The 18490-nt window shown below is 41.5% G+C and overlaps 1 long non-coding RNA gene and 1 pseudogene across 2 annotated transcripts in view; both read right to left on the reverse strand.

Moving 5' to 3' along the window:
- LOC143435102 (uncharacterized) overlaps positions 1–13655 on the reverse strand; it is a 50819-nt gene extending 37164 nt beyond the window's left edge. For both annotated transcript variants that reach the window (XR_013105102.1, XR_013105103.1), the window contains exon 1: positions 13595–13655. This is a non-coding gene — a long non-coding RNA (uncharacterized LOC143435102). The remainder of the gene's footprint in view (positions 1–13594) is intronic.
- A 1337-nt stretch (positions 13656–14992) lies between these two features.
- On the reverse strand, positions 14993–16122 carry LOC117723926 (glyceraldehyde-3-phosphate dehydrogenase pseudogene; annotated as a pseudogene).
- Between the last annotated feature and the right edge of the window lie 2368 nt (positions 16123–18490).

Here is an 18490-nt window from a genome sequence, read left to right on the forward strand (position 1 = left end):
TGGCTTGCTACACCACCCACCCAAACTCCCTCTGCTCTTCTCCAGTTCATGCAGCTCCACTCCTACTCCTACCAAGGAGCTGCCAAGACCACTCCCAAATTCCACTGCTCTTTAAAGCAGTGGGGTAGGACTCTTCCTCGCTCAATGTTTTCCTTGAAGCTTAGGAGGAAAGGACACAGCAATCAAAGGGAAACAAAGCCAGAATGGCGGTTTTTTTTGTTTTTTTTGTTTTGTTTTTTCCCTTCCAAACCAATAAGAAAGTTTTCTCTGAAAAGAGTCTTCCCTTTTACTGGCTCAGCAATTCAAATGCTGGGCTGGGCAGGTTTCTAACAGGAATGGCATCTACTTTACAAACTATTGAGTTAAAATACTCCTTTAGAACAATGGTTCTCAATGTTGGCACATTGTTTAATCCTATGGGTAATACTTTAATAGTTCAGCCACTCTGGAGAGAGGCATTTTTAATGTTTTCTTTCAGTGACTAATTGTCAGGAAATATATAGCCACAGAATTTAAAATATCATAAGGCTATACAAATACTTAGCTGGAAATTAATGGCTCTAATGCCAACCGTTCGATGTATAAAGGAAACAGCAAATCTCAACAAGAGTTTTGCTAGGGTGTCTTTTGGTAAAATAAACAAATAAATAATCCCAAATTTACCCCCTGCTTTTGTTATGTCCTGCCGAGCATCCACCTCAGGGTAACTGTGACATAGGGTTCGATGGAACAGATCAAAACTCTGTAAAGCAACAGCACTCGCAGGATTTTATTTTCAAAAGAGGCCTCAATGCCACGTTGCTCTCATTTCTTTTCATCAGGACAAGAAGATGACTTTGAATGGCCGTGGGCCAGCGGTGTCAGTGGTGTTCGATGCACATCACATTTAAAAGTCACCACTTCCTCACTACTCCCCCAGGCCAACTTTGTCATTTACCAGTGGTTCTCAACCTTCCTAATGCTGAGACCCCTTACAACAGTTTCTCATGTTGCAGTGACGCTCAACCATAAAATTATTTTAGTTGCAACTTCATAATTGTAATTTTGCTACAGTTAAAAATGAGTTTTCTAATGGTCTTAGGTAACCCCTGTAAAAGAGTCCTTCAACCCCCACAGGGGTCACGGCCCACAGCTTGAGAACTGCTGGCCTAGACTATGTAGGCCAGAATATACTTACAAAACATTTTCTATTTTTCCCATGAATAATAAATATATTTGCATTACATAACAACATTTTCTATTTTTTAAAAAAATTATTGAATCCTCATTAAATAATATTCAAATGTTTTAAAGTAGAAAAATTTTATATCTAGCTATAGTAAAATACTATTCATGGGATCACTCTAGCCTCTACAGTATATAATAAGCATATCAAACTTAGGGACTCAAAGTACAGAATTTCAGAGGATTCAGAGTGAACAAGACAGCTTGAACTCCAAAGACCACAGTCATTGAAGAAGAAAAGCATTGGAAGGAGCACTGACAAGCTCCCCACTTTTAACCTTTCCTCTTGGGTGTTTTGTTGAAGAACAAATGCCATGGTGTAGTGACTGCGTCAATACCCCCAGAATAGAGTGAGAAAAAATTGGACTTCAGAGTAACCAAGAGATTCCAGTAACCAAAAAGGCACAGGGAAGTGAAAATCTTTGCTCACTCTCCCACACAAAGATTGGCTGGTTGGGAAGAGCTAAGCCACCAAGCCTGAGGTGGCTTCTGAAAGGATGCAAAGCTAAGAAGAGCGTTGTTGGTTGTTGATCAGGGCCACCATGGAGGAATGGTCTCAATGAGTACCATGCACTCAGTAGAGATCCTTAACAGGTTAAACCCGCGAGTCACACAAACTATCCCTAGCTATCAGAAGAGAAAGAATTCTCTGAGGAGAATTCCAACATCATCTATAACCATCTAAACTTTCATTTACAATCTAATGCTATAAAATAGACCTACCAGGAAAAACTCATTAAATAAGCTACAAAATGGAGAAAAATGGTTAAAGGAAAACCAGCGAGTAGATTCAGCATGATTCAGCATGATTCAGCATGACTCAGCTCTCGAAATGATCAAGCACAGTTGCTAAACTATGCATTTAAAACCATTTCAAACCATGGATAAAAGACTAGAGAAGAGAGCATTGATGGAGAGCTAGCACTTATAGAGCTATCCAACTACAAAAGATGATAATAGAAATGAAGATTGAACACATGGTTGTTAACAGAAAGAGACATAGCAGAAGGCAATGCTGGTGAGCCAGAAGAAAACATGGTAGAAAACATAGCAATTGAGACACAGAAGAATTTTAAAATAGTAAGAATGGAAAAAAAAAAAAAGCAAAGGAGATACACAGAGCACCATGAAAAGGTATAATGTAGGTGTAATCAAGAAATTGAAAGAAATAATTGAGGCAGAAGAAATATCTGAGAAAATATTTACTAAAAATTCTCCAACATTCTTGGAGGATATCAAATTATAAATTTAAAAAGTCAATGATCCCAATCCAAAGAATGTAGAAAGGCTGGAGAAATGAAGCGGCTAGTAAGGTAGCTTCCTGCCCTTCCAGAGGACTGGAGCTGGTGCCCAGGACCCATATCCTGAGGCTCAAAGCTGTCTGTAACTCCAGATCCAGTGGAATCTATGACCTCTTATGGCCTGTAAGGCATGGGCTCACACATGGTATATGCATGTGTGTGTGTGCACACACACACACACACACAAACACACACACACACACACAAATAAAACAAAACACAAATATATTTAAAACTAGAAAAAAACTACTGGTAAATAATGCAACTTCAAATGAAAGGTGGGAAGGAAATCAGGAAGGAGAAACTGACACACAAACAGAACCTTTGACACAGCAGAAAGAAAACGACGAACGATGGAATATCATCATTCCTTCAAAGGGACAGCTAAGGCGCTAACACTTTTTTGGTGTAGAAATAACATAAAAGAGAGTATTAATGATACATTTTTAATATATTAAAAGAAATAGCATTTTAAAAGTTGTGATGATATTAAGATGTTTAGAACAACAACCAAGAAGTTTGATCACTAGTACATACACACCAAAAGACATATGACCCAAGCAGAGAAAACGATCTCAGATGATAGATGGTAACACAAGAAGGATGAAGATAACTCTGAAAGGCAATGCAATAGGTAAATCAATCTAAATGCATGTGGCCAAAAAATGAACAATCCTGGAGTTTTGGGGGATTTAAGTGTTATATTTAATATGAATGGGAAAATCAAAGATAAATGAGATAAACAGGGACTTTGTGTTGGAAAGTCTTTCTATTGTCCAGGAAGCTATAAAGGTGCTAACTAACGTTATACTGAAATAGTTCAGGAAGCCTTCTTGTAATCTCCAGTGTAATGATTTGAAAACGAAAAAACACAGCAGAAAAGCTAACACAACAAGGAGCTATAAAATAAGGAAGAACAAAGTAGAGAAATCAAAATAATTCTAAAAGTACAAGAGGATACAGATTAAACAAGACTAGAAAACAGACACGAATGGAAGAGATAGAGGCAGGACACACACACATAGACACACAGACAGTTTTATTCTAAGGCAGCAAGGGGAGAAATTCTTAATAAAATTATATTAATAATCGCATTAAGTTATATGACTTGATACCCCAATTAACTGACAATGAATATAGTTAAGATGTAATTAATGCTGCTCACAAAAGATACACTTTATTCATAAGGACAGAAACAAGATAGAAAAGAAAATCAATAAAAGGCAAAATATTCAATAGAAACCAAATAAACAGAGAGTACAATCACATCAAATTCCATATACTTTATAGGAAGGAACATTACTGATAAAGACATAAATTCATATGCACCAATACCATGCAATGAAATACTTAAATATACATATGTGGGAATCTGATAGATCAAAAAGTTGAAATTGTCCGACTCAACTCTGACACTAGAATACAGGACAAGTGGATTAAAAGATGAGTAATGATGAAGAGGAGATTCTAAGAAGAAATCCACACCCCTGCTGAAGGATTGCTAACAACTGCACAATGAACACTCCTATCAAGTAATTCAACCATAGTGCCTAAGCATGACTACATGTTGGTTCTAGTGGAGATATCAACATATTTCAAACAATTGAAACAATACGACGCAGAAGGTAGCAAGGGAGAAAACCTTCCTGACCCTGGAAGCAAAAGTCTGGAACATCAACCCTAGTCAAACACCCGACTCAGCTGTCTATCACATGGCAAGCTTGCTCTCAGCCGTCCTAGCCATGAACACAACCCAACTCTGATTATGCATGGCCCCTTTTAAACTTGGATTTATTTCCCTTGTAGTTATTGCCATGTAGTTTAGCTCTCATATTTTAAGTGCCTTTCAGTTCCTTGTCCTGTTCATGTTTCTTGCAAGCTTTTTCATGGCAGATCATTAATTTATACAACTCTTTACAGCAGCACATGAGCTGGCTCTGGGCACATAATAACCTCTTAGCCACTGAGGATTCAAGTTATCTCAAGTCTCTAAATGTCTTCTCTGCTCTTTGGCTTTTCTATGACTTTATTTTCTGAAGCCCTGCCATTCACCAAGCACCAAGTCTGTTCTAAAAGCATAGCAATATAGTGGGCACCACATAGACTGTGAAGTTATATAGGTCTCACCTTATGTGAACAATTTCTTATAGAAGACATGGGAAAAGCATGATTATCTTTATTCCTAAGGCATCTGAGGCAATTGTTGTGGAATGGCCATAATGGAAGTTCTGAGAAAGAAAAGAATGATTCCTGCCCTGTCTAGTCATGAAGGGCATTTCCAATACAGGACATTTGACATGGGACTCTGGGTAGAGCAGAGATTTGGTGCACACTTTTTTTTTTTTTTTTTTTGACTTGGTGCATTGTTTCCTGAATAACTGAACTGGATAAGTAGGTTTCTCCAGAAATAGGTTGACTTTTCCATAACCAGAGAAGACTGCTTGTTAAGACTCTGTAATAGACCTTCCCCAAAGAACAGAATGGCAAGATAGTTGCAAGTTAAATTATGGGGCTCTAGGTAAGCATCTACCACTCATCCACAGCCCAATCTATGACTGGAAATCTACTAAAGGATTGCTGTTGGTAATCATGTGTAAGAAAAGCCTCTTTCTGTTGGGTTCCGCCAGCTCAGAGGAAGAAGGAACTGTAACATGTCAATTTTGATGCCTTCCCTGCCCCCCCCCTTTTTCTTCTTCCCTTGCAAAACTGAATAAATCTATTACATTGTGGTATATTTTTTTTTTAAAGACTTGGAAGAGAAAGGGAGAATGATAAGCAATCCAAGTTAACGTTAAGGACCATTTCAGCAAAGATAGAAGGGCCAGGGATTCTTTGGCATTGGTATAACATAGTTACAACACATCCATAGTTGACACTGTGGACAGATGAATCAAGTGTAAAAGTGGTGACAGCATTAATATTATAAGAAATAGCAAGTGACAATGTAACTGCAATGAGGCAGGTTCTCAGGCCATCCTCAGACCTACTGAATCCGACACTCTGGCAAGAGCCCAGCCACCTCCACATGGTTCTGATCGATGGTAACATCTGAGAACTGATGCAACAGGGAACAGCAAGGACTGGCAGCCTGGGGTGTTCACACCCACGGGAAGGGCAGACATCTCTAAGTTCTTTTGATTTCTGTCCTGAAAGATAGCGAAGCCATGCTGTCAGACATTCCAATTTTATATCATTACAAATAAGGCTCAACGCTCATTAACAAATTAGCAAAAATAAAAAACAACAAAAATCCCTAGTTCTCAAATAGAACCATGGTCAGCATTTTACCATGCTTTGTAACTTTGCAATCTCTACTGATGGCAACCTCTAGAAGAGTAATAGTTTAGACTCAGCAAATATTAGTTCAGATTCACATGTCTTGTAGTATGTAGGTTACTTTAAAGCAAAATAGTTTAGCCTGGATTTCTTCCATTGTAATGTGAGGATGATAATGGTACATGCTTCCACAGACCCTGTGAGAAGAAGGAGAGGTAGCACATTAAAGCACTTGCTCCAGGGGTCTGGCATATAGCAAGTTCTCCATAAATGGTCTCTTAGCATTACCCAGCTCAAGCATAGGACATCCTGGGTCTTTGTGGGAAAGAATCTAAGCAGGATAGGGGAGAGGGTAGGGAACTGGTTGGCTTCTCTAGGCTGAGATAAATGGTCCTACACACATGAGTTCAGACAATGTGACTGTCTCATGTAGAGACTAGAACATTCTACTACTAGGAAGGGCATTATTTTGATGTCTGAACCACAAATTGAGGAATACCACGATCTTCGGTGCCATTCTGGGCAATCTGCTCATCAATGGGCAGAACCCATTCTAAAGCCAGAATGAGGTACCTGGTAAGTCTTACATTCCTGGAAATAGGAATAAGCAAATTCTGTTCCAGGCACAAATGTAGACACAGACAGGTGATCTGAGGCAGTGACTCAGACCATCCATGGGCCAGTGTGTGTGTGAACAAGTGAAGAGAAGAAGCAGGCAAAAGATAAGAAGTGATGTAACCTGGGGATTTAACTGACACCCAGGGCTCACTGGGGAGGCACAGCAGACAGGCAAGTCTCTGGGTTGCTAAGATAAACACCAGGCCCCACCTCTGGAGGCACTGAGGTGGCTGATAGACTTCCCAGCTTCATGAGGACAAATCAGCTCCTAAGCATCAGTGAGGCTGGAGATGGAAGGAAGTAAAGGCTCCCATTGTAAGCTGCAAAGCAGATGATGCTAGCTCCATGCAGAGGTCCCCTTGCTACACTGCTTTGACTCAGTGGGTAGGACACATGGAACTAGAAAGAAATGAAACAAATAAACACTAAGACTAAAGCATTTATATTGGTCTGGGAATAGCAAAAGTTCAACATTAGGACCACAGCCCCACTCTCTGATAGCCACAATAGACATGACTAATGGGGTAAACGATCTTCTGTTGATTCCCAACAGGTTGTTAGAATCTTCAAAATCCAACTTCCTTTATGCCCTCATTCCCAGGGATGGTAGTTGGCACACAAAGTCCCAAGTCTAGCTGTCAGTCACCGGAGGGAAATAATGAGGTAATCAAGAAGGATATAATTGAAATATCTTGTGAAAATATTTGTTAGAAGTCAAGACCAAACTTTCAGGGAAGCAAAATAAATCAAATATGAAGATGTAGGATCACAATGAGGCTTTCAGTGCAAAGAAATCGGAGAGTATTTCTATTTTTGCTTTCTTGTTGGCATTTCTCCAAGTCCAGCCTCTCTTAGACAACTGTTCTGCCTGTCTCCTACTGTGCACAATCTCTATTGTACACACATTTATACCCTACCACTTTTGATGCTGTATTTTAATAGCTTTGTATGGTTTTTGTCCCCAAATCAGTGAATCCTTTGTAAGCAAAGGGTTCTTGACCATTAGTAGAATGTTATTTTAAAAAGCATCACTCCTCAAAGCCTAACATTTAACAAATGGCTACCACTTAAGAAATTTGGGGAAATGAGCTGGTTCATGGAGAAAAAGTAGCAAGTGACTGAGGTCCTGGCAGAGCACAAAGGTGGAGGTGTCAACCTGCACTTCAACATGCTGCCACACCTTGGACAGCAATAGGTTATAGACATGGTGACAGGTTGAGGTGCTTTGAGAAGATCCATAGAGTATGTTGGAGACTTTGTCCTTGAGAAGTTCAGAAGATGAGGAAGGCATGGATGCCCACACATGACTAATAAGGACATGTACAACCCAAACAAATCAAGCAGAAACCACACACAAATATTTAGGGAAAAAAATGAGGAACGGTTGAAATCAAGGTTAAGTCACAGAAGCTGAAGGCAGAGCTCAAAGATATCCGAGCAGGAACACAACACTTGAGCCAGAATAGAATGTGAACTAGTCCAGGAGCCATCTTTAACCTGTGTGCATAAAAGTAATTACCAAGGCATCATGAGATGCCATTTAGTGATCAAGCTCCAGCCATATGGCCGGCATTGTTTTTTGGTAGTCAAAAAGTCCACTATTCAACTCAAAGACCAGAGGACCAGAGACTAACAAGTAATTATGGGATGATATGAGAAGTGTGGAGACAGGAGTATGTGTAGAACAGTATAGGTGCATATAGCAGGTTCTAATTCAGCCTGAAAAGGGCAGGTAGGTGCCCTAGAAAGGATGAAGTTCAAACTATACATTTATAACGCTAGACCAAAACAGCCATCATTGTCCATTCACACACCACATTTCCCAGGCTTCCATCAGAGATGGAGAAGTGTGTAGGTGTGAAGCATGGCTCTCTATATTCCTCAGTGTGCTTCCTCAGGCTTGATCATAGAAAGGGGCCAGAGGGTTTTCAATCACTTCTCAACCTCTCAGACTTCTCTCAACTTACAAAGATCACCAGTTTTGTTTGTGTTTGCTTGATTCCTGCTCTATTTCCGAGCTTTTTAAAATTTAATTTTTGTAATGTTATTTTAAGCTTTGGTTTAGAAAAACCCACAAAGCAAAAACCTTACCCTCTTTCATTTTTAGTGTATGGTTCAAGGGCAGTGAATGGTGTATGCTTACAATCTTAGCACTTGGGACTTAGAAGCAGAATGAATGTAAATTTGAGGTCAGCCTGGGATACATAGTAAGTTTCTGACCACTTAGGCTACACAGCAACACTATACCCATTGTGTATGCATGAGCACACTCAAGCATGCGCGCGCGCGCACACACACACACACACACACACACACACACTCAGACTTACTCAACTAATCTTCAGAACTTTATATTTCAAGACTGAAACTCTATACCCATGAAGCAACACTCCTCCTTTCTTCCTCTTCCAACCCTGGCTATTGCTATCCTACTGATGATTTCTCTGAAGTTGACACTTTAACCTTCAACAAGTGGATATATACAAGACTTACCAATCATAGGATTGGCTCATTTTACTTAATGTGTTTTCAAGGTTCGTTCATGTAGTAGCCCATGCTCAAATTTCTTTCCCTTTAAGGTTGAATGTATTCTACTGAATGCGTATTTCACATCTCATTTATCCAGTTACCTATTGATGGAAACCAATTGCTTTTATCTCTTGCCTGTTGTGACTAACACTGGTAGGACCAGAGGAAGACAGCTAGGTTCTTAAGACTCCACTCGGCAATTATTTGGGATATGTACCCAGAAGTAGAATTAATGGGTCATTTTATGGGACTCACATAGTGTTTCCCACTTTCCATTTAGGTCTCCCATCCTTTCAGGAGAGAAGTCTATAATTTCTGATGTCAACAGGGCAGAGTAGACTTATAAAGCTTTGAAAGTCTCCTCACATCTACCTCCTGACCAGATTAAGAGCCCATCCTTCCACCTTGGAGAGAAGGAGGCCACTGTCCTCAGATGCTTGGACCACAGCAGGTGAGTAAAAACCCTTCAGAGCAAGTGCATCCTAATATGAGGCCCATGCATAGAATTTACTCACCCACACAACAGCACCTCGCCTGCTGGGCTGGACTGCCAGGCAATCTTGGGTCATGCTGGAGAGTCCCTCCATATACCTGGGGACTTTGCTCCATTTGGCATCTGTTTTGGCTGATGTGACAACTTCAGCATGACCCCTGATCCTGGGAGAAATTTGTTAGGTTCCGTTTGAAGATCCTTTTTGATGATGCTCCATATAAATCCTTATATACTCACGTCTGAAAGGTTGATGTCATGCCATTGGTGTACCAAGAAGGAAGTTCTCCTTTGACTTAGATAACAGATTAGAATCCTGTGAGTTCTCCTGGGGGTGGGTGTAGTTAGCTCCACTATCAGGGTGAATGAGGCTTTCACCTGGAGGTAAGTGAATTTGAATGTAGGGGCACAATCTTTATGCAACCAATACCAGCATACTGAAATATTCATTGTGAGAAAAGATCTTTTTTTAATGGGACAAAATGAGGAACTGAATGTAAATGTTTAATCAGACTAATATATTCATTTGCTTTTCCAGCACAATCCAGAGTTTGGAACCTTTTGGAAACCAAATATTTTCCTACAACATCTGGTAAAGGCAAGAGGAAGGTGCAGGCTTTGATCTTCAGCCTAATCTCCAGAAAATCATGTAGCAAGCATGTGAAAAACACTGCTTCCAGGGTTAGTGCACTGTCCTGTTAAGCCAGATCTGATGGCTCCTAAGACACCTGTTGCTGAGTCAAAGTCCCTAAGCTATATGAAAAACTATTACATCCTGTACATTTAGTTTTTACTATCTTTAACAGAAAATTTAAAAAAGACAACTCATGTTTTCCATGGTCCTAAGCATCTACCCACTACATCTTGTGATGACTGAAAACTACATAGAATAAGGTTTTCTGGGATGGTCCAAGTGTTAGTGAGAAGTCTTACACTGGGGATGCATGTCTACCAATCTTCAGGATGAGCTCCTGAGAGTGTGTGATAGAGCAGGATTTTCCCATATGAAGTGTAGTTTTCACCTTTGAAGACATTTAAAGACAGGCATTTTTGATTTACACGGACTTAGCCCCTAATAGGTATCAAAGGCAGTCATATATTTGAGCACTGTGGGAAAAGCTATTGTGCTGGACTTTCCAAGAAAGCTCTCACTAGATTCCAGCTGGCGGCCTCCTGAGGGGAGGTTGGCACATGTTTCATGTGGCTTTCTCCTCTCTGGCAGACTGGACATTAGGACCTTTGTCCCACCAAATCTGCTGAGATCAGTGGTATGACTCCATGGCTCTCAGACGTTCTGAAGCTCAATATTTTTATTGTGTGTGTGTGTGGGTGGGTGGGAGGGGGGAGAGGGCATGGAGGGGATGCGGCAGGATCTCAACTCTCTAAAATTTTCTGGTTTTGCTTGAGGAGAATGAGCAGTGAACTGAACCTGGTAGAGGGGGAGCTACTGGAAGGCTGCACGCTTTTCTGTTCTATTCCCTCCTTGTATGTGCCTTCCAGACAAGAAAAAGATTGAAATTCCAAGTGAAATTACACATGAAGTAGTTTTAAAATGTTGGGGTCACCAGGTCCCACAACATTTGTTTGATAGTCCTAAGGCCCGGTCCTGTTAGATGGCTTATTTTATATTATTTTATTTACTTTATATTTGCTTGGTAGAAATAGTTGACTTGCCATTAACTGTGTCTCTCTGTACCTTACATTTATTAATTCAAACCCTCTGCTCCAGGGCCGTATCGAACCAACTGACTTGCTTAGCTTGCATTGTGGTAAGTGTTCTGGTCCAGTGCATGTGTGCACATACAGACACCTTCCTTCATACTAGTCTCTGTGGCTGTGTGTGGTCTCTTGTGGGGTCAATTTCCATGCCCTGGTGTGTTTTATGGCACCAGAAGGACCAACATCCTGAGTGCAGCCAATGCACTTTGGTGAACTACAAATTATTCAAACTATTTATAGGTCAGACAGGGGAATACGAGAACTAGCTAAGGGCATTTGTAAAGACCCATTTCCTTCTTTTCTCAGGGAATCATAACCAACAAAGCATTTATTATAAATGTCAGTTTTCTTCATATAGAAAATGCACTCTCAATTTTATTTTTCTCTCATCTTTTTTTCTTGCATGCCTTATTTTCATATTAGATTCGATTCTCAGAGCTAGTCTTTACCCTGATACTAATTAGTTGAACGGCCCTAAACCCTCAGTTCCCTGGCTTTGTTTGTGATTACAGAATAATGTTTTTCCCCAAGAAACTAAAGTTGGGCATTACATGGTAAAATGGAACTGATGTTGCAGATGCTTAGTGTTTGAGTTGGTTGTCAAGGAGATGGGGAGATTCCCTACAATATCCACATGGATCAGAGTCATGTCACTATCAAGTCCCACTATGTGAAACAGGACTAAAGAAGAGGTCACCCCATGACAGGATGAACAATCTACCAAGCTTTGCTGGCCCAGAAGATGAGGGGAGGAAGGGGACACAGAACCAAGGACTGTAAGTAGCTTCCAGAAGCTGGATAAGGAAACAAACTATACTTCTGACTGCTTCTAGAAAGGAATAGAACCCTTCTTATGCCTTCAAGTTTGCCCACTGAAACTGGAGATCAACTTCCACAGAACTGTAAGATCTTTATGCTGCTGTAAATCGCCTTGTAGTGACTGTTACAACAGCAATAGGGGAGGCTTAAGATCATTATTAAAATATAGGTGTTTAAAAAAAAAAACGAAACGTAACAAGGTAACATAAGCAGCATAGACTGGGAGATACTCAGCAAACACCATTGTTACAGTCCCGCTTTCTTCCACTCTTAGAGTCCAGAGTGCTGGTCCACTGGTGACTGCTGCAAATCACTCCACGAGTGGGACTGCCAGCCACAACCCTCCCAGAGCCAGCTGACAGCAGGAGAAATCACAGTGCTTTCAAATCCATTTGGTCAGGGCTGAATGACTGCCAGTTTTCTGAAGGGATTTTCATTTTTAAATTAAAGTGATAGATCTACCTGTCTGTATCTTTATGACTATGGGAGCTAGAGTCTGATCCAAGCGCCAACTTTGCTTTCCCTATGTATTCGTTCCTGTTTCAATTTGTGTATTATAAGAACAAACCATGTGCATCTCAGCTCTAAAGCACTGTAAGATACATAAAGTCTGAAAGCTTTTAAGACTTGGGTAAGACAATGGTTCACCACATGGACACATTCAGCAAAGAAACAGTATTTCCAGCAGGGTGGAGTGTAGATACAACAGTCTCTGGGAACCTTCTTTCTTGGCTCCTTGCCTAACCACCAGCTTCTCCACCCACCCCCTTCTTTCGAAGTTACCCCAGTATTCCAAGAAATTGCTCAATTCGAAGGGCATTTAAAACTTTAAGTCAAAATCTAGTTCCATGTGACTTAGGTATAATCCACAAAAGGACAAAGTCGTCAGAAAGAGTAACTCATCTCTCGTGGGTTATGCAAAAAAGATGCTAATGAGACATTTATAATTGAGGCCACACAGGCATAAAAGTCAGAAAAAGCTTTAATTATGGCCTGTACAGCTGTTGGAAGGTACCTACCTCTCTCTGGGTGTTTGAGGATTATCATAGAGGCAGTTAACCTTAATGCTAGGCTGGCTTTTATTTGTGCTCCTCTAATCCCGATCACGATCACACCTCACTTTGGCATAGACAATAAGAAGGAAAAGAACAGCATTGTTGATGGCACATTCAGATGAATCCAGCATTCACCTCACTGGGGGGTGGCAGAGGGAACTAAGGGGGCAGAAGATGGGAAGGCTGCAGGTTGATCCATGTGGGTCTTTTTCTTTTTGTCTTTGAGATAGGTCAAATATCTCAGTACCCGTCACACTAATAGTACATGCATATGCATGTTCATGCGAGATCAGCATTTCAGAGGAGGGTGTGATTTTCACATAGTATTTCTCTCTCCTTTCTTCCGTTAAGAAGGAGCAAGGTACAAGTTTTCATCTGATACTCTTCCCCTCCCCCAGCAGCCCACACAAAGTAGCACAAAGAAGGTACTTGTCATTGCTCTTCCCAGTCCATAGAAGAGCTACTTACGGCTGAGACCCACAGAGAAGGTGGGACGGAGCCAGTTGGATGAGCCAGAGATGGAGCCGGCAAAGGTGAGGAAAGATTTTGGAAATGGGCCATACCTGGAAGGAATACGGAATGGTTTACAGCTGCACAGAGAAAAGAAAGGCTTCTGTGAAGAAGGCCAGCTTACAAATCAGAGAGAGTACAGCGCATGCTCCTGCTCAGCCTCTTCCTGGTAACCAGCCCTTGGGAAAGGTCTTATTGGTTCAGAGACACTGAGACGTGATGACTGGCAAGGGCTGACTCTGACCCTTTTTTATTAATTAATTTTTTTTTATTAACCATTCCATTTACTTATATCTCAAATTATATCCCTTTAATTTTTTTAATGATGCATTTATTTTTATCTTCTCCATGCATTGTTGTTTTGCCTCCATGAATGTCTATGTGAGCATGCTGGATCCCCTCGAAGGGGAGTTACAGACAGTTGTAAGCCACCCTGTGGGTGCTGGGAATTTAACCTAGGACCTTTGAAGAGCAACCAGTGCTCTTAACTGCTGACCCATTTCTCCAGCCCTGACTCTGACTCCTTTCCTAGACAATTCCTACATATTTTACATAAAATTTTCTTTCCATTTTTGTCATACTATAACTCAAACTAGATATATGGAATGACCTAGAACCTCACAGACCTTTCAGCATTTTAGCTAGAGTTCCGGTTCTAAACTAAGGTCAATGTACATCACACACAGGACCTGAAGAAGCTTTTTACCAACACAGAATATTTTACTGTCTCCATTTGAGGACAACGAAAAAAAAAAACCTATAAGCTAAAAAACATGAGATTCTATAACATAGAAACAAAATAAAATGTATTTTGGGGTTGGCATTCTCTCGGCAGAAGACTGTCTATCATTTACACTTGACCTGTTAAAATAGACATGAAACCTAAAATACAGCTTAAAATTTGGAGTAGCTATTCATGAGTTTTTCCTAATTATAGTGATCTACCTGTATGTTGAATTATTCACTTGTACTAGGAAGGAATGATATCCAAGGCAATTTCACAGATATAATTTCCTCTTTACTAAGCAAACACCCAAATCTGAGAGTCAAATATGATATTGTCCATTTTTGTGCTGATCATGGAAGGAGGGAGGGTGAAGAAGGAAGTTCTAAGACAGAGAAAGGCTGCTAAAGCATGGAGGTACTCAAGATCTGCTAGATTCTCCTGAGGTTTGGTCTTGCTGTCTATTGTAATGCTAAGTGCAGGTCCCCTAGATCTGGAGTCTGCACATAGACCTGCAACCCTGACCCCAAGTTCGTTCTTTCTTTCTTTCTTTCTTTCTTTCTTTCTTTCTTTCTTTTTTTTTTTTTTGTGGGTGCAGCAAACATTTATTGATGGTATTTCAGAGAGTATGGAGGGCTCCCTAGGCCCCTCCTGTTGTTGTGGGGTCTGGGAAGGGAATTGTGAGGAGATGCTCAGTGTGGGGGGCAGGGACTCCTCAGCAACGAGGGCCTCTCTCTTGCTCTCAGTGTCCTCTCTGGGGTGGGCGGTCCAGGGTTTCTGACTCCTTGGAAGCCATGTAGGCCATGAGGTCCACAACCCTGTTGCTGTAGCCGTATTCATGGTCATACCAGGAAATGAGCTTTACAAAGTTGTCATTGAGAGCAATGCCAGCCCCAGCATCAAAGGTGGAAGAGTGGGAGTTGCTGTTGAAGTCACAGGAGACAACCTGGTCCTCAGTGTAGCCCAGGATGCCCTTCAGTGGGCCCTCAGATGCCAACTTCACCACCTTCTTGATATCATCATACTTGGCAGGTTTCTCCAGGCGGCATGTCAGATCCACAACGGACACATTGGGGGTAGGAACACGGAAGGCCATGCCAGTGAGCTTCCCGTTCAGCTCTGGGATGACCTTGCCCACAGCCTTGGCAGCACCAGTGGATGTAGGGATGATGTTCTGGGCAGCCCCACGGTCATCACGCTACAGCTTTCCAGAGGGGTTATCCACAGTCTTCTGAGTGGCAGTGATGGCATGGACTGTGGTCATGAGTCCTTCCACGATGCCAAAGTTGTCATAGATGACCTTGGCCAGGGGGGCTAAGCAGTTGGTGGTGCAGGATGCATTGCTGACGATCTTGAGTGACTTGTATTTCTCATGATTCACACCCATCACGAACATGGGGGGCATCAGCAGAAGGGGCGGAGATGATGACCCTTTTGGCCCCACCCTTCAAGTGGGTCCCGGCCTTCTCCATGGTGGTGAAGACGCCAGTGGACTCTACGACGTACTCAGCACCAGCATCACCCCATTTGATGTTAGCGGGATCTCGCTCCTGGAAGATGGTGATTGGCTTCCCGTTGATGACAAGCTTCCCATTCTCAGCCTTGACTGTGCCGTTGAACTTGCCATGGGTGGAGTCATACTGGAACATGTAGACCATGTAGTTGAGGTCAATGAAGGGATCGTTGATGGCAACAATCTCCACTTTGCCATTTGCAGAGCAGAAGGCAGCCCTGGTAACCAGGCGCCCAATACGGCCAAATCCGTTCACACCGACCTTCACCATTTTGTCTACGGGACGAGGCTGGCACTGCAGAAGAAGATGCGGCGATCTCTGGAACAGGGAGGAGCAGAGAGCCCCCAAGTTATTTCTGATTGGTAAATAAAGATGCTAGTGGCCAATAGCTGGATAGATGAGGCATAGGTAGGATTTAGATTACCCAGGTTTGGGGTTGAAGGAGAACCATGAGGAGAAGGTAGAGGAGGAAGGAGAAGCCATCATTGTGAGTCATAAAAATGTGGCCCTGAGTACTGGCCAACTGGAGTTAAGAACAGTCCAGATGAAATATAGTAAGTAATAACTTGGGGTTATTGATAGGAAAGTAGATTCTAATACAACAGGGAGGTGATATCTGCCCAGTTCTTGTGCTGTTTAAAGCTTATTGTAAATATAAAGGTTGTGTATATCTTTTATCTGGGAACTTAAATGATCAAAGTCAGGGTAGAAACCCTGGGACAGGATTAAAAAATTTCCACAACAGTATTCACTATAGGTAATATAAAGGCCCTCTCCCCACCTTAGAGAGGCTGCACTATTATATAGTCAAGGATTCGGAATCAGATCAATACCTACTGGTTATGCCTTTATTGTGTGTCTTTAAAAATTACCTGATGCCACCGCTGTTATAACAAAACTCAGTCTGGAAAACAGCTGGAGGCCTGTCCAGGATTCAGTCCAGGAGCTGGGTTGGCCAAAAGACCCGTCCTCTCTTTTCCACACTCACAGATCCAGTGTTACAATTTTATCCAGATTTGCTTCCCTACAATGAAAATTGGAACATATTGGCCTTTTGCTTCCAAAATAAATATGAGTTTTGTTTCCTAGCACTTCCCGTCTCCACCAGGTTCATTCTGGGAGCTTGGCTTTGAACAAGATTAGACATGTGCACAGCTGAATCTAACTGGGTACTATGGAAATGTTGAAAGAGGTCAACTAAGGCTTAGTTCATCTGGACAGTCCAGATTCATCTCACAGTTCTTGCACCACTGCTCTTCCAGTAAGCAGAAAGAATTAAGTTATTGTAAGCCTATATAAACTGTCTCAAACTTAGGGGCCAAGTGTTAGAAGAGTTGACATGTAATATGAATTTTTAAAAATTTTGATTAATTGAGTAGCTGGGTGAGTAAGTCAGATTTTTGTTTTAAAGATACATGCTTGTTTTTATTTATCCTTGCCTGATTGAATCTATTACTTATTGGGGGAGGGGACTTTAACTGCTAAAAGAAAATAATTTCACTTACTAAAATTCTAATTTCATTCTTCCTTGGACATAGCTAAACCATGATTAGGACCAGAATCAAGCCTTCTTCTGCCAGAATTACCTGTTCACTAAGATTTCCTAGATCAACCAATTGTGATGTATACCACATTGTATACCCACAAGCTCTCTCTGTCATCTTTAAGAAAAGGAGTGTTTTGAGAGAGAAGAGAATCAAGCCATGTACATTTGGGAAATTATGAGTATCCTCAGAGTTGTGGTTGTTGAAGCCTCTATACAATAGCTGGTGCCTGATCTCTGCTCAAAATACACAAAGATATATTTGGTAGAGACCCTCAGAGAAAAGCTGATTCTAGCATCTCATATTATGAATGAAGAAGTGGTTTGGGGGAACATCACATTTTTTTTCCAGTATTTTCCTGGGGTGGGATAAGGAGGTGGACTTAGCTTTGTTTCTTACAACAGGATTTAAATGACTCAAGAAGCCTGCAAACAGATGTGCCTATATTGGTCACCCATGACCATTGCTGAGACTAGAGCTGAACTAAAGACTAGAGTCCCAGAGAGACTGAGTGAGGTGGTTACTGCTGAATTCAGTTTAGAGGTCACATGAAGGGCAATCTTTTGGCATCGATTGCTGCAGGAAAGTGACAGCTACAAAATTAGAATTCACTACTCCCTCATGGGCTATTTTTAAAGGCCTCATAAAGAATGGTCCATAACTTAGGAACAAAGCGAGAATGAGAAATGTTCCTATTTTAAGATATCTCCAAGCATTTGGTGATAGTTGTCCTTGATCTACAAGCCCTCAGTTCTGCATAAATTTTCTAACCAAAATTTTTGGCTCAGTGACACTGGAGCAGCCATCTTTTCTTTCCAGAGTCATATCCATTCTTCCCCTGGGACCTAGTGTTCATGTGCTGTTAACAAGAGCGGAAATGCCATTGAGAAGATCCACAACTCAATCAGTAGGAGGCTAATGAGCAGCAAAGGGGTCAGGCCAACTTGGACTTGCTGCTCATAGTATTCCTTTTCTCTGCAGCTACCAGACCCTCCAGTGATTCCCCAGACTTTTCCTGGTTCCGCTCCCAAAGGTGCCAGCTCCTTCGGCCTAGCATGGAGTAATGAAACACTCTATACACGATGGTTAAGTACAGCGGAGGCTGAGGAATGCTGGTCCACAGTGCAGATGTGAGCACTATCCTGGATCAAAGGGAGCACTGGGCAA

This window comes from Arvicanthis niloticus, chromosome 19 (assembly GCF_011762505.2).
Source record: "Arvicanthis niloticus isolate mArvNil1 chromosome 19, mArvNil1.pat.X, whole genome shotgun sequence".
NCBI lineage: Eukaryota > Metazoa > Chordata > Mammalia > Rodentia > Muridae > Arvicanthis > Arvicanthis niloticus.